This window comes from Pan troglodytes, chromosome 5 (assembly GCF_028858775.2).
Source record: "Pan troglodytes isolate AG18354 chromosome 5, NHGRI_mPanTro3-v2.0_pri, whole genome shotgun sequence".
NCBI classification, from domain to species: domain Eukaryota; kingdom Metazoa; phylum Chordata; class Mammalia; order Primates; family Hominidae; genus Pan; species Pan troglodytes.
Genome location: NC_072403.2, coordinates 123914292 through 123930454, shown reverse-complemented (window position 1 = coordinate 123930454; position 16163 = coordinate 123914292). Strand labels below are relative to the sequence as shown.

At 43.6% G+C, this 16163-nt stretch overlaps 1 long non-coding RNA gene across 2 annotated transcripts; it reads right to left on the bottom strand.

The window, feature by feature from the left end:
* Positions 1–3744: 3744 nt before the first annotated feature.
* On the bottom strand, positions 3745–14830 carry LOC107975361 (uncharacterized). 2 transcript variants are annotated; one of them, XR_010157771.1, is made up of 4 exons: positions 14743–14830; positions 13130–13212; positions 12015–12171; positions 11420–11642 (listed from the first exon to the last, which is right to left on the bottom strand). It is a non-coding gene; the product is annotated as an uncharacterized LOC107975361 (long non-coding RNA). The 2 variants fall into 2 exon arrangements; XR_008548622.2 differs by lacking the exons at positions 11420–11642; positions 14743–14830 and adding an exon at positions 3745–5691 and having other exon boundaries at positions 13130–13217.
* Positions 14831–16163: the final 1333 nt, after the last annotated feature.

The window sequence follows — 16163 nt, the reverse complement described above, 5'->3', positions numbered from 1 at the left end:
CAGCCTAGCAGGGGCCAGGATGCAGCCACGACCGTGGCTTCTGTGAGGAGGCTTATTACATGAAAGCAGCCGAGAACTTATTACGAGAGGCAGCCTACACTTGGGTCCCAGGTGGAGGTGCTGTCACTGAGTAGGATGAGAGGAAAGGAACCTCTAACAGTGTTATAGCAGGAGGGACATGGCATAGGTGTGGTTTAGAGAGAAGGAATCTGACTGTACATATTTATTTATTTAGAAGGAGGCTCTCTCTCTTGCCCAGGCTGGAGGGCAGTGGTGTGATCTCAGCTCACTGCAACCTTTGCCTCCCAGGTGCAAACTTTGCCTCCCAGATTCAACCTGGGAGGTACAACCTCAGCCTCCCAAGTAGCTGGGATTACAGGCACCCACCACCGTGCCTGGCCTAACTTTTGTATTTTTAATAGAGGGATGTTTCACCATGTTGCCCAGGCTGGTCTTGAATTGCCGACCTCAGGTGATCCACCTGCCCCCGCCTCCCAAAGTGCTGGGATTACCGGCGTGACCCACTGTGCCCAGCCCACCTTTTTAATATTGTGGTAAAATATACTGCTATGTTCTGAATGTTTGTGCTTCCCCCAGATTCATATGTTGAAACCTGACCCTCCAATGTGATGGCATTAATTTGGGGAGGTGACTCAGTCATGAGGCCAGAGCCTTCATGAATGGGATTAGTGCCCATATAAAAGAGGCCAGAGGGAGCTTGTTGTCCTTCTGCCATGTGAGGACACATAAAAGGCATTGTTTATGAGGAACAGGCCCTCATCAGACACCAGATCTGTAGGTGCCTTGATCCTGGACTTCCCAGCGCCTAGAACTGAGGCTGTTCTGAGAGCAATAAATTTCTATCATTTATAAAATGCCCATTCTAAGGTATTTTGTTATAGCAGCCCAAACTAAGACATATATATATATATATATATATATATATATATATATATATATATATACACACACACACATATATATAATAAAATTTACTATTTTAATCATTTTTAAGTGTACAATTCAGTGGCATTAAGTAGATTCACAATGTTGTGCAACCATCACCACCACCCATCTTCAGAACTTTTTTATTATCCCAGACTGGAACTCTGTAGCCGTTAAGCACTAATTCCCCATTTTCCCCTCTTCTCACTTCTTGGCAACCACCAGTCTGCTTTCTGTCTCTGTGAGTTTGACTATTCTATGTACCTCATAAAAGTGGAGTCATACAATATTTGTCCTTCGGTGTCTGATTTATTTCACTTAGCATCATGTTTTCAAGGTTCATTCATGTTGTAGCATGTCAGAAGTTCATTCCTTCTTAAGGCTGAGTGATAGCCCATTGTCTGTATATACTACATTTTGTTTGTCCATTCATCTGTCAGTGGCCATTTAGGTTGTTTCCACGTTTTGCATAGTGTGAATAATGCTGCTGTACATACTGGTGTGCAAGTATTTGAGTTCCCAATTTCAGTTCTTTGGGGTATATGCCTAGGAGTGGAATTGCTGGATCGATAGGGTAATTCTGTGTTTCACTTGTTGAGGAACTACCCAACTGTCTTCCACAGTAGCCACATCATTTTACGTTCCCATCAGCAAAGCACAAATGTCCCAATTTCTCCACGTCCTTGACCACACTTGTTATTCTCCTTTTGTGTGTGTGTGATAATAGCATTTTAATGGATATGATATGGCATCTCATTGTGGGTTTGATTTGCATTTCCCTAATGACTAGAGATATTGAACATCTTTTCATGTGCTTGTTGGCTATTTGCATATTTTCTTTGGAGAAAATACCCATTCAAGTCCTTTGACCATTTTGAATAGCCATAACACTTTTAGACAGAATGCTTCTGTCCTGACTCAGCCACTTCCTTGCTGTGTGACCCTAAGCTAGTTACATAATTTCTCTGTGCCTCAACTCCTTCATCCCCAAGATAGAAATAGTAGTATCTATCTCATAGGATTGTATGAGGATTAAATGAGTTTGTATCTGTAAATTATATTGAATAGTGCAATAGTAGACACTCAACTAATGTTAGATTTATCTCTACATAAGGTGGCTTGGAGAGGGGAGAGAATGGGTGTAAGGGAGCAGTCAGGAGACAGTTTCCTGCCACCAGTATTGATGGGAATGGCCTCGGAGATCTTCTAGACCAGAGCCTTTATATTACAGGAAAGGAAAGAGATAAAAAGATAACTACTATGCCCAGTATCAAGAGGGACCCTTAACACCACCTCTCCAATGTCCAATACTCTTTTCACCACACTCAGATCTTTCTCTCCTCTAACTTCTGCTTAAGACTGAAACCTCGTGTTAATGTCCTCATGGGATATGACTTGAACATCTTCAAAACCACCTTGACAACCTGTATTGGCATCACAAGCTTGTATCAATGGGCTTCCAAAAAGTTGTGATTTCTGAGGATCAGAGTGGTAGCTGGTGTGAGCAAGAGGCAGTGAGTGTTGCCTCCAAAGTGTCCTTTGGGAGAAAACAAGCCCCAGTCTCTCCTCAGTGTTCAGCCTCTCTAACTTTGCAGTCAGCATGACAGGTTCTTAATGACCTGCTCCCACCTTCCCCTGTTACCTCCTACATATGCGGGAGAAACCAATTAGAGTAGTGACTTGGGACTACGAGACCATCTCTCTCAGAGAGACCACTCTTAGGACCCCCACAAAGCACCCCAGTGTGCAGACAGCCTCACTCACTTCAGACGATGCTCTTAACTGAACAGAACCCTGCTTATCTTTGTGCAACTCCAATTATTCTTGCCTGCCAGCAGGTGTAATAATGCTAACTGCCTCTCAGCCCCCACGTGGCAGGTGCCACAGAAATAAGTGGATAAATGGACAGAAAATGAACCAAAGCTACACAGTCTGCCAAAGGCTTTCACAGCCCCTTGGAAACAGAACACCTGGCTTCACTGTCTTGTGAATCAATATGGCCCTTTCTTATAGTACCTAAAGTTGAAATTCATCTCCAATTCCTTAAACTGTCCTTCTCCAGGAGCAGAATTCATTTACCATCTGCTTTACAAGAATCTGGACACTCTATGTTTCTATCTTATTATAGATTCAGCTAATATGATTTCTCCCATCCACCATCCCTAAACAACGCAACATGTGCTTTGTCTTTGACTAAGCCCCACAGCCTTCTTTCCATACAGGGTGCTTTCTGATGATTCACATCAAATTTCCTGTTTGGTTTCCTTTATGGGTGCATGGCTCCTAATGTTTTTACCCATCTTCTCATGGCGCATCCGGCCCAGGAAGCTTTACTGCGCTTGTTAGTTTAGCAGCTGTGCTTCTCCACTGAGGCTACCCCAGGTGGGAGGCAGCTGGAGAAGGACAGGATAAGAAATTGGAGATGAACTTCATTGTTGTTGTTGTTATTGTTGCTCATGCTGTTGTTTTAGAGACAAGGTCTCACTCTCTCACCTAGGCTGGAGTGCAGTGGTGTGACCATAGCTCACTCCAGCCTCAAACTCCTGGCCTCAAGGGATCTTTCTACCTCAGTCTGCTGAGAAGCCGGGACTACAGGTGCACACCAACACACCCAGCCAATTTTGTTTTAACTTTTTGTAGAGACAGAGTCTCACTATATTGCCCATGCTGGTCTCAAACTCCTGGCTTCAAATGATCCTCCTGCCTTCCAAAGTGCTAGGATCACAGGCATGAGCCACCACACCCAGCCAACAATGTTTGGATTATTTTTTTCTTCCTTATACTTTCCCCATTTTTTTTCTCAGACTAATAATAGTGAGTTTCTATGACTTCCAGAGTCCTAGATACATCTTCTGTGATCGCATATCCAATGAGCACAAGAAAAATGAACAAGCTCCATCACCAATGCCTCCCCTGGACAATGGGATAAGGCCAAAGAAACCACAGCACAAAGGGTGGCCCCCAAGTCTTCCATTTTAAAAAAAGAAGTTAGAGGTTTTGTGTTTGCTCAAAGCAACTAGAAAGAATGATGGACCCCACACACAGAGATAGCTGTGCTATAGACGAGTGTTTTTCAAACCGTGCTCCCCAGAAATGCCTTGGGAGAGAGAAAAGTAGAAAACAAGACAGAAGCAGGCTCTGGGGCTTCCTCCCATGATTCAAGCAGAGCAACCTGAGCTTAGCCGTTGTACACAAGCTTTTTTGGAAAAAGGGCTTCTGTGGCCCCAGACATACAAAACCACTAGTGTACTGTAAGGGTCGCTGTCCTGGGAGGCAGGGTCCTGGTCCCATCTTACCTCTATAGCCTTTGGCAAGACACTAAGCTTCTCAGGGTCTCCCTGCCACATCTGAAAGGGTGAGGTGTGGACTAATAGATGGCCAGGATTCTCCAGCTTTATGATCGTCTCTTCAACGTTGTTTGTAGCCTTCAGATGACTGTGTCAGTTCCAAGTTGGAAAGACTCGGGACTGAATTCTAGTTCAGCCACTCTTCAGCTCTGTTACCTAGGGTCGGGGGAGGTCCCTGTAGATTGAATGACCCTGTATGACAGATGCATCTGAATGTGTGCTCCCAGCTATGGAATCCAGGAGTGGCCAATCCAGAGATTTATTCCTTGTCTATGAGTAACATCTGAGCTCCCAGCCCATCCCGTGGGACACGGGCCATACAGAGGATTGAGGCCCGGAGCCTTAATGGACATTGCGAGGCGGAGGTCATTAAGGGGAGGGTGTTAGTGAAAATGCTGTATAAACTGCATGATGTTTGCAAGCAGCTTTGGTTCTCCTACCCATCCTGCTGCCACCAGACCATACAGATATCTTGTCCAGCCCACTGTCATTGACTCTCTCCCCTGCATGTGATCCCCTAATAAAACCCCAAGTCTTGTTTTCTGGCTCTGGGTCTCTTCTTCAGCCTCTTGAACTTAATGCCTTCCCTACAGAGGTTAATAGGCATTCGTGAAAACAGCCTCCTCCTCCCTGAAGTTCAGTTCACCCTCACCTGTAATCACTAATACTATCAATGACCTTGAAAGATTGTTGTGAGGATTAAAAATAACATATAAAACTTTTCTTGGCCCAAATTAGTTGTTCAATAAAGGGTAACTATGACCTACCATGATTTTTATGCATGCAGCCTTTAACTCAACCAACCCAGTGCTAGGACTTTAACTTATGGGTATATGTCTAAAAGTTCACCAAGTTGTTCATTTGAGGATATTCATAGCAATAAAATGTGTAATACCAAAAAATAAATAAGTAGGATGTGTCCATCAATCAGACAGTAAATAAACAAATTATGCAAATATACCTATTTGTATATTTGCATTTTATAACCATTGACAGGTTTTTAAAAATTGATTTATCAAAATTGAGATTGTAGCCTATCCTTTTATTTGTTTAACCTCTCCATACTTCTCTGTATTAAAGGTGAGTTCAAAAAATGCTATTCTTCATCCAAGCATTTTATATTGTGTATCTATTGGTTAAAATAAGTAAACATTGATGATGATGAGGCTGATGATGAAGGTGGCGATGGGTCACATTCAGAGGATACAGGAATCCTGGGATGTCTTTTGGGGAAAAATGACCAATAAGGATGAGGCTCTGCAGATGGATTTTCTCTGGCCAGTCCTTTTTCCTGACCACATCCGCTCCACTTGATGAATGACTTGGTCCTTCTTGAGATCTTCAATAAAAATAGCTCTCTGACCCTTGTTTTTGTTTTTCTCCATTTGACAGCAGAGAACTAGGAGAAAGGAGAGTTTACTATTCTCACCATATCTCAAAACAGTTAACTGAAAGCTCAGCTGGACGTCACTAGGGTTTAGTCTCAAGACATAAGCCTGACTTCTCAGTTTTCAGTGTGGGTTTCTCAGCAGTTGGGTTTGAGAGTAGTAAGACTCTAGAATCCCCAACCAGATGATCTGTCCCACCTAACAGAAAAAGGTGATGCTGCCCTTATATATAAAGCTCAGATCTTTGAGGTGTCTGTTTTGTTCAGAATATTTCTTTTCTAACCACCTTTAAAATAAAATATGTATTCTTCAGACATACAGGCCAGTGCTAACCAAATATTTTCATCAGACAGATTAAAACCTCTAGAATATTGAGCCAACACTAGTCCCAAAATGCAGGATTTCTGGTCTAGGAAACAAATTTATGAGTAGGTCCTCATATTGTTTGGTCCCCTTCTCACCTGTGAACGCCCGGCACATACACACATTGAATGTCATACTATTTCCTCTGGTTTCAGGGCCCCATTACAACATCCTGTCACACCTGATTTCTTCTGAAGTGTGTCAAGCTCTGCATAACTTCTCCCTCTTCCCCCAATACCCCATACCTCTCAAAGCCTCCTACCCCTACACAAACTCGAATTTCTCCCTCCTCATATAAATGTCAGAAGGCAAGTAAGCTGACTAGCTCATTTCATTTACAGTGTGACTGACTTGTGGCCTGATACTTTTCTCAAGGGAAGTGAAGGTTTTCACAGGGGCATTTCATACAAATCTTTACCCTGCTGAGATTACAAATCCTCTGTGTTTCCTTTCCTCTTGCCTAACCCAGCAGAGAATTAGATGTTAGCCCAAAATCTGTTGTAGGAGGGGTCCTGAAGGGGTCCTAGGATCTCAGTTTATGGAGAAGGCAGCCTCTTAACCCTAGCCTGTTCTGGGATCTCAACTCCTTTCTACTTTAAGTATTACGTGTTCTTTACTCCCTTTATGCCTTCATTTCCCCATAGCCCAGAGCCCATAGGTTCTTATCCTCTCTCATTCATTTCCATTCAAGCATGCATTCACAGGCATTCTCCTGCTTGGTATTAACCCACTTGCCATACTTTCTCTTTCTAGTGGCTGCTTGGTTATCTGGGCTGATAACTGAAGGACTCATTTTTTATGACCATGGGCCTTTCTGATGCCAATCTTTTATGTATAACCATGCATCCCTGGGTTTGAGGAATACAGTATAGAGAAAAGTAACTAGTAAGTAAGCTAAGCGCACCATTCATGAAATCATCACTGCTGCCTGTGCAAGAGTTCCTGACATGTCCTGGGTGTACTCTGGGCAGCCAACACTTTCCTCCTGCCTCTGCCACTCTCTACCTTCAAGAGTCTTCCTGCAAGGACCTCTGCCTCCTGGCTGTCCTGCCGCTCCACTAGTTACTTTGTTGTGTTTCTATGGATCACAGTCTAGAAGTGGAGTCCTTCTTCCACTAGTGCTTAAAGGACTTTATTATTCCAAAGTGTGAGACAGTTGGGCCCAGTCAGTGACTTGGAGCTGCCAATGGAACCACTTTTTCATTTGAGTAAAATTTTTATCTTTTTAGTTTCCCTTACCATTGAAACATAGTATATGTCCTCCAAACTAGGAGATATTGTGGAATGCTGGCTGTGCAAACTATCACCAAAGCAACCTGTTGATAAGTCAAAGCTAAGTTTATTGCCTACGGGAGTAAAGAAAAATACTGCTCCTCAGAGTCTTGGAAGCAACTTGAAAGGAGAGGGCTGAGAAGGCATGTTTATTAAGATTGTAAGATCTGGTTTTAGGTAGGTCTTTCAATGCGGGCGTATGGTTAGGTTTGAGCAAGGATCATGATATTATAATTTAGGATTGCTGGAAAAAAAAACAAGGCAGAATTTTGAGGCAAGAGGTTTCAAGAGTCTTAGGGTGTAAAATGTCATCTGATGTTTTATCTTAAAGAGTAGATAGGTCTTTCAGGTAGTCCTGCTAAAGTCAATGAAGTTATCTGTAACTTTTTTCTCTCTGGTGAGAGTTGCCTGGAATAATAAAGTTACTTTGATGAAAGCAGTAGAATAAAGTCATGTGTAGACAGAAGCCTGTGTAGGTTTGATTCTCAATAGTAAGAACACCCAATAGTGCTGTCCTTAATTACATCCCAACATTCTGATCCCATACAGCCAGCCCATGCTTTCTGCAGAATCTACAGACCTAAAAGTTTCAGCCCTTCTTTTTCCCTCATAGTGGGTCCTTCCCCATCCAAGTCTCTGCATGTGAAGTGGCCTTGTTGTCTAGGGTGACATCCAAGGTTTGTTGTCTCACAGCCAAGGAGACCAAGGACGCAGACACACAAAGAGTGAGGTTAAGAGCAGAAGTTTAATAGGTGAAAGAAAGAGAATAGCTCTTTGCTACAGAGAGGGGTCCCAGAAAAATGAATTGCCTATCTGCAGTGAAATGCAGGGAGTTTTATAGATGAGCTGGTGGGGAGGCGGTGTCTGATCTACATAGAATGCGAAAAACTGGTTAGGACCAGGTATGCCATTTGCGTAGGGTGCAAATCTCTGGCCGTCTCCACCCCAGTCTTTTATTATGCAGGCGGGTTTTCAGCCTGAGCTGCACCATGTTGCCCACTGTACACATGCTAACAGAAAAGGGAAGATGGAGCTTCCATGGTGGACATGCCTGGCCCCCAGGTAGCCCTTTTCTATTGGCGCAGTTGCCAGCGTTCCCCTGTGCAAGCTCCCAGCTTCGTTGTTTATGCTTGCAGCTCAATCTTTCAGGCTGCTCTTTGTTAGAAAAAAAAATTATTTCTGGGGCTGCTTTTTGTTAGAAGGGAAGTTCTGCTAAGGAATCTTTTGCCCTCACTATCTGCCTAAATATTTTCTTTCTATCTCCTGTATCACATGGAAAGCAAAGGGTTCCTATCTTCATTCCCAGCTCAGCCACCCACTGTCTCTCCTTGAAGCTCATTAGGATCTCATGCAAACAGATTTCCTTCCAGCCTTTGGACAGGCCCTGACATGCCTGAACCCACACGCAATAGGCATGCAGCATAGTCCCTTGCTCTATGGCTTTTCCAGACACTTGAAGATTTTGTGTAAGGAGCAGAAGGTGAAATTTGGGCACCTTCTAAAGTGGCACTAGGGTTTAAAGGACCACAGAAAATAATCAACATTCATTACTTTCATTACCAAAGGAAATGGGACAGAGATGGCTAGATATTTACCAACAGTTTTACTCCCCCTTTCCTAATACAGAGGGTCCTCAGCTTACAATGGTTCAACCTACAATTTTACAACTTTACAATAATGCAAAAGCAATACAGATTCAGTAGACACCATACTTCAAGTGCCCATACAGCCATTCTGTTTTTCACTTGCGGTATGGCATTCAATAAATTACATGAGATATTCAACACTTTATCATAAAATAGGCTTTGTGTTTGATGATTTTGCCCAACTGAAGGCTAATGTAAGTATTCTGAGCGTGTTTGAGGTAGGCTAGCCTAAGCTATGTTGTTTGGTAGGTTAGGTGTAGAAAATGCGTTTCAATTTATGATATTTTTAACTTACAATGGGTTTATTGGGACAGAGCCACATTGTAGGTTGAAGAGCATCTGAAAAGAGTTACTGCTGATAACTGGCTGCCCAGGCAGAGACCATGTTTCCCAGCTTTGTTTGCTTCTAAGTGTGGCCATGTGGCTTGTTCTCACAATTGGAATATGTGCAGAAATGTGCCTTCTAGATCGGAACTTCCTATTCTCTTTCCACTCTGCCCACTTGATGCAGATAATGTAAGATCCAAGGGATGGCAGGTAAGACAGAGGAAGTCTGTGTCTCAGGATCACCCAGGGAAATGCCACTTGCCAAGTAAAAACTGAGGAAGAAATAAAGTTCTATTACGTTAACCATGAAAAACTGGTCTATTTGTTACAACAGCTAACATAAGAAGTAAAATGATCATAACAGTCCCCTAAGGAAGAAAAATGTCCATCATTGTTTTGAACTGAAGAATCACACCCAGTGAAAAACACCAGGTTCAGGCTTTGGGTAACCTTGATGAAGAACCAGAACAAATCAATTTGGCTTTCAGCACATTAATAAAGTGGCAGGTATGTATAGAATGTGTCATTAGCTGATCGTATTTTGAGAACCAGTTTGCTTCTCAGGATAGGTTTGGGCAGCTGTGAATAGGCTTGTAGTTTTCATTGTTTCCCTGCTCATAGTAATACACTGAAATTATTCTGATTTGCCTACTTAAGACGGAAAGAAAGATAGGGGCAAAGTTACATTGGAACCAGAATTACCTCAATACCTAGGTCATTTTTTCCTAAAGATGGGTTTGCTGCAAAATCAGGAGAATAATCTCCCTCCCAGGGCCCTTCTAAATAGTACCCTCATGGCCTAGAAAAACTAATGTCCTTGCTACACAAGAGCCTTTGCAACAGAGGAGCCCTAACTGCCAGGGCTGATCTTGGAATTTTGCCTCCCTCAGTCAGGTGTTCAAGTTGAATCAAAGAAAAGAAATAGAAAATGCCCTCCATGAGTAAGCTAAAGCCTTCTTCTGCCTTATGTTTCTATCATGTTCTGGAGAAGGACTCAATGTTGATCCAAGTACAGAAACCATGTCAGGTTGCTTGGATAACAACTGTAAACGGGTTTAATTGTGCTGGTTTGGGGTGGGCCCCAGCCCGGGAGCATTGCTTCTCTGTGTACATCAACACTGAGTAGTGTGCATTCTAACTCTTTCACCACAACCATATGATCCATGCTAAGGCATTTGACCACCTTCTCCACCTGCTCTGCCATTTTCTGTAAAACAAGATTATTAAATTTAATGGAGGAAAGGTAGTTTATAGATGTAAAATGATGACAGACTATAAATATGAGGGGAATATAGAGCAATCTATATGAACACTACATAAACGCTAATTAGCCCTAAGGCTGCGATGTTTCTTCCTACCACACGGCAAAAGAACACAATGGATTTTTTAAAAATCTTTAAAAAATTTTCCTTTCCCAGTAAAACCTTTACATGGAAAATAAATGTAGCATTTGGCTCAGGCATCTTGAGTACAAAAGGATTCCACAGGCAAAATAATGTGAGAAGAAGCTACCCGGCTCATACTTGCTCATTCATTAGTCAGAGCATGAGAGCTCTCTGGAAACTGGTTTTGTCACATTCTTATGTGAGGAAGTCACATGGGCTCCTGCAGCACATTTTCCTGTGTGAGTCCTAGCTTTGATGGAGGTATTTGTGGGCAAGGCCTAATGAGAGGGTTGACTTTTTCAGGTTTAGATGGGAGTGAGGAGAGAAGCTAGCTTCAGGGACTGAAGGGCCGGGAGGCCTTAGACAGACTTAGCGCTAGGTGCTATTTTCAGATAGGAGCTCCTCTACCTTACTGACGTGATAAATGCCAGGGAAAATAAGATCCTCATGGAAGAAGCCTAGCTGAACAATCAAATACAGCAGGGAATACTCATTAAAGTGCTTCTCCTTACAGCCACCTCCACTCAGTTATTTATGCCCTTTAACTTCCAGGTAATGGTTCAGATTTTACTACTTGAGGAGCACAGGGAATGTCTCTGTGTTTTATTATTTCTCATGAGATTTAAAAATAAATAAATATATATATACCTAAATTTGCTTTTGGTTCAAGTGTACTTTTTTGTCTTAAGGTTTCTTAAAGAGCCTTAGACCAGTGGAAGACCTATGAAATCAGAGAGAGATCTCACCTTGCACAGACTTTGTGGTATTCTTCCCACTTTTCCTGAGGCATGGAGTCCTCCCCTCTCCTCCTGAGCCTCAGAGTCCTCCCCTCCCCTCCTGAGCTGTGGTGAAGAGCCGCTCAGGTGCTCCTACTGCACATCTTTCCTGCTCTCCAAGAGTGGCAGCCATGCACTGAGAAAAAGTGTCTGTTCCTGCAGTTCGTTTCAATTTGATAGAGTCTCACTGAAGCTATCTTGAACAAACGTGATTTTTTGTGGGGTTACATGGAGGAACAAAAAAAATAAATGGGCTCCTTTGCTTCATCTAAGAACAGAAGCTATAACAGAACTAGGTCTTAAAAGCACCTGCCTTCAGGGATGCTCAGTGGACCCCATACATAGGGATTAGCGGACCTTCACTCCCAAAGCTCCAAGAACTGCCAAAACCCATGTTAGGTCGTGTCATTCCTCTGTTCAGAATGCTCTGGTGGCCCCCCATCTCACCCAGAGTAAAAGACAAAATCCCCCCCATGACTCACAGGCCCTGTGTGATCCTCCTCCCCCTGTCCTGCCCCATCTACTGCCTCCTCCTCAGCCACCCTGCCTTGGCCATGCTGCTTACCTTGTAGTCCTTTCACACTCCAGGAATACTCTTGTCTCCGGGGTTTTGCACATGCTGTTCCCTGTGCCTGGAATGCTTGTCCCAGATATCTGCTTATCACTTCATGTAGGTCTTTGTTCACAGGTCAGCTCAGTGAGGCCTTCCCACTCAGTGAGATCTAAAATTGTAAGCCCACACTACTGTAACATCTCTTATCCAACTTACCTGCATTCTTGTTTAAATTTTTTATTATAAGAAATGGTAAGTATACTCAAAAATAGTAAAATGAGCCCCTATCTATCCATCACCAATCAGTTGTCTAAGTTTTACCACTCTTGTTTCATCTATTCTCCCTCCATTTTTTTCTATATTACTTCTAATTTGCCCCAAGGATTTATCACTACCTGATATATATTTCTTACTTTTCTTTGTTATTTTGTCTCCCCCACTAAAATGTCAGCTCCATGAGGCCTGGGATTTTTGTCTACTTTGTTCACTGCTGTATCCCCTGTAGGCAGCAGTGTGCCTGACACATAGTAGGTGTTCATGAATAGTGGCTGAATGAATGAATGAAGCAATGAAGCAGTTACTCCACAATGGCACCTGTGTTTTTCCCTACAATCTCCCCACCATCTGACCAACACAGCCATGAATGCCTCAAGCACCCCTACTCTGATTCCACCCAACGACTGTCAGCTACAGCACCCACATATCCCCCTCCTTGACTCTCAATAGTCCAGGGACACATACACAAAAGGCAAAGCTAGATTGGCCCAGCTCTGTGGGTGCCATGTCACAGGACTCTGGCAAGTCTGTGAACTACTACCTTCCCTGAGGTCTTCTGGCCACCACTGGTTATGTAATACAAAAGTGAGCACCCAACTGGGGCCACAGGGGACATTTCCCTTTGAAAGGGGCATGAGCGATTGACATCGACATCTTTCTTTCACCAGGCGAATTTGTTAGCAAATTTGATGAGACTGTTAAGTGGGTAGGTAACTCTCTGGGCAGCCTCTATTCATTGCAGCCATCCTTGCATTTACTGTGCGTCTCATTGAACAGGTTTTTTTTTTTTTTTTTTTTTTTTGCCAGGCTCCACCTGTGAGGGAGGGAAGAATGCACAAGGAAGAGCTTACCTGGTTTCAATTTCTTTCTTTCACCATTTTCAAGGTTGTCAACCAGGAAAGTCCTTCAGGCATCAGACACTCTCCAATTAAGCCTTCCATAAAAACCAGGAGACATTACCAGCTAGGATGACAAGTTAGAAACCTGCAGGACCAGTACTATGCCAGCACCCCAATGACAGCAACTAGGATTGCTTCGCAGCTGCTCCCTGCCAATAGTGCTTCCTGTCTACCTGTCAAAGGGGTGTGTCTTCCTCCCCGGCCAAGTGATCAGGCAAAAAGAGATCCAAAAAAACCCATTGCCACATCAAAGCATATTCCAGGGCTGTTGCATTCTTTTCAATAAAGACTATTTATTTTTACAGAGGCTGGGTGCCCCTCACAGCCCTGCTCCACCTGGCAGCCATTTATGACAATTTTAAAGGCCATCTTGTTTTCAAAGTCACTTTATAAGGTTGTGGAGACTCAGTATCTGTGAATTCTAATCCAGGTTCAAAATATTAAATTGGTAGTAGGTCCTCTGCTGGTTGCTAGATCTTTTATCAGTGAGCATATTGACCAAGACATCATATGGGTATGTCCTTTTCTCTAGATTCTTTCAAGAATGGATTACAAGGCCAGGCACGGTGGCTCATGCCTGTAATCTCAGCACTTTGGGAGGCTGAGGAGGGCAGATCATGAGGTCAGGAGTTCGAGACCAGCCTGACCAACACGGTGAAACCCCGTATCTACTAAAAATACAAATATCAGCCAGGCGTGGTGGCACGTGCCTGTAATCCCAGATATTCAGAAGTCTGAGGCAGCAGAATTGCTTGAACCCGGGAGGCAGAGGTCACAGTGAGCCGAGATCATGCCACTGCACTCCAGCCTGGGTGACAGAGTGAGACTCCACCAAAAAAAAAAAAAAAAGAAAACAAAAAACAACAGTGGATTGCTATTCATCTGGTATTGTCTGGATTTAGCCAGGCTATGTTTAAAGTATTGAAATACTACTGTACCATTTTGTAAATAGCCAGTGCCCCCAAGTACCCCCACTCTGAATCTTTCGCCATCTCAGCTACCTCAATCCTTCTCTCAAGACCCTCGAATCTGAAGGTTTAATGCTAGCAGGAACTACAGGTGCCCATTATGATTGGTCAGCACTTGCATTATACCAGTTGCTAATATTATGACTATCACCCCTACTTCTAAGCTAAAGTCAATGGCAACAACTAGTCCTCATTTTAGACAATGTCACTGCTCCTAATTTATAGAGAAAGGGATGCAGTAAGATTGGGATTAGACCAAGGTCCAAATCCCAGACAGCTGCAGGACAGCTGGAAACAGAATTAATCATTCAAGTAGTGATGCTATAAGTGTTTTCCTCTGCTTTGGATGTCTCTCCAATGAACGCTATCCACAAGGACAGGAGTTTTTGTCTGGTGTGTCCACTGCTGTATCAACACTCAGAACACACTTGGCACACAGAAATTGCTCAATAAATCAATACAGCTCTTGAATGAATGCATGAATTCCCTGATCTGATGGCCCAGTTGTTGCCTAACTTGATAGACCTGAGAGAATCTAAAGCTCTTCAGGGTTTCTCAGTCTGACATTTTTTTCTTAACTATTTAATTTCTTTATACCTCAAGACATAGAGGCAAGCACGTCATCACACATAACCCCTGCAGAAGTCTCCAGCACACAGTGATGTGATGGTTGCAGCCTTCCCCTGGGGCCTATCAGGCATTCTAGTTTCTCCAAGAGACACTGATTTCCATTTCCAAAAATTAGCCTCACACACGACATCATTTTGATCAATTCAGCAGAAACTGCTCTAGGATCTCAGCCAGCACTGGTGAAACAAAGAGAGGAGAGCAGCACTCTGAAATCACGGCTCTGTCTCAGCCACATCATGCGTGACTTCTTGTCCCGAGGAGCTCCAGGGTCATGGAACGGTGTCCGGGGCCAGGAAGAAATGCTGGCAGCCAGCCTTTGAGCACTGGAATAAGGAAGCTCACATTTTTTAGTCTCTCAGGAAGGGCCACTTATGGAGAGGGGAAAAGTGTTCAGGTTTGGTTCTCCAAGGCACCCCTTATCCCTTACCTGCCATCAAGCTGTGCTCACCGGGGACGTGTTTCCTGTCATCAAGATCTCTGTCAGTGAGGAGTGAGGATTGAATAGCAAAGGTATGAAGTCTCTGAAGGAAAACTTGGAACATGTGACATTTGAAAATCAGCTTTCTTCACTGTTTACAAGACTATAGGGAGAAGTGTCAGCCCACGAACACGCATCCCATGCAAATCCACATTTTTCTCTTGACTTTAGTTTGGGGACCAAGGTGGCTTCCAACACCATTCTAAAATGAGACCCATTCTCCACAGAGCCTATGTTCTAAGATGAATTTTATCTGTCTATATCGATTCTAATCACAACACGTATGGTAAGTGACACAACTTACTGTGCCTCACAATTACACTTTGTTTTTAACCCCTTTCATCCCAGCATTGTCACGTAGTTTGCTAACTTTAATTAATACTCCCTCACAAAGTAGGGAGTATCATTATCCCCGTGTAAAGTCCTGAGAAACCGAGTCACCCAAAGGCACAGGCTGAGTCAGTGTGAGAGGAAGAGTCTGAATTCCTGACCACCAAATGCTCGGGCCAGTGGCCTGGCCTCACACCCACTACAGAGGCATTCTTTATTTGAAGCTGCTTAGTTCAACCCAAGGCCAGCTGGACCTTCTCTGACATCTCATTCTCATTCCACAGCCAACAAGGCTGTTGCGACCCAGGAAATGTGGAGAACGGGTAGAGGAATGGCTGAGCACATGCATTAGAGAAAATCTGAGGACCTGAGACAGTGTGAAGAATCTGGGACTGATTTGGGAGTTTTTTCTTGTGAATGTTAGATGGCAAAGTCCAGGCTGCATCCCTGAGCCTTCCTGACGCCTCCTCCATCCTCAAGGCACGTTGGCCCATGCTCCCCGCAGAGCCTCCATTCTTCCACTATTACCTCAATACTATATCACCCTCTGTAAGCACCTCCACCCCAACTTTACTCTCTC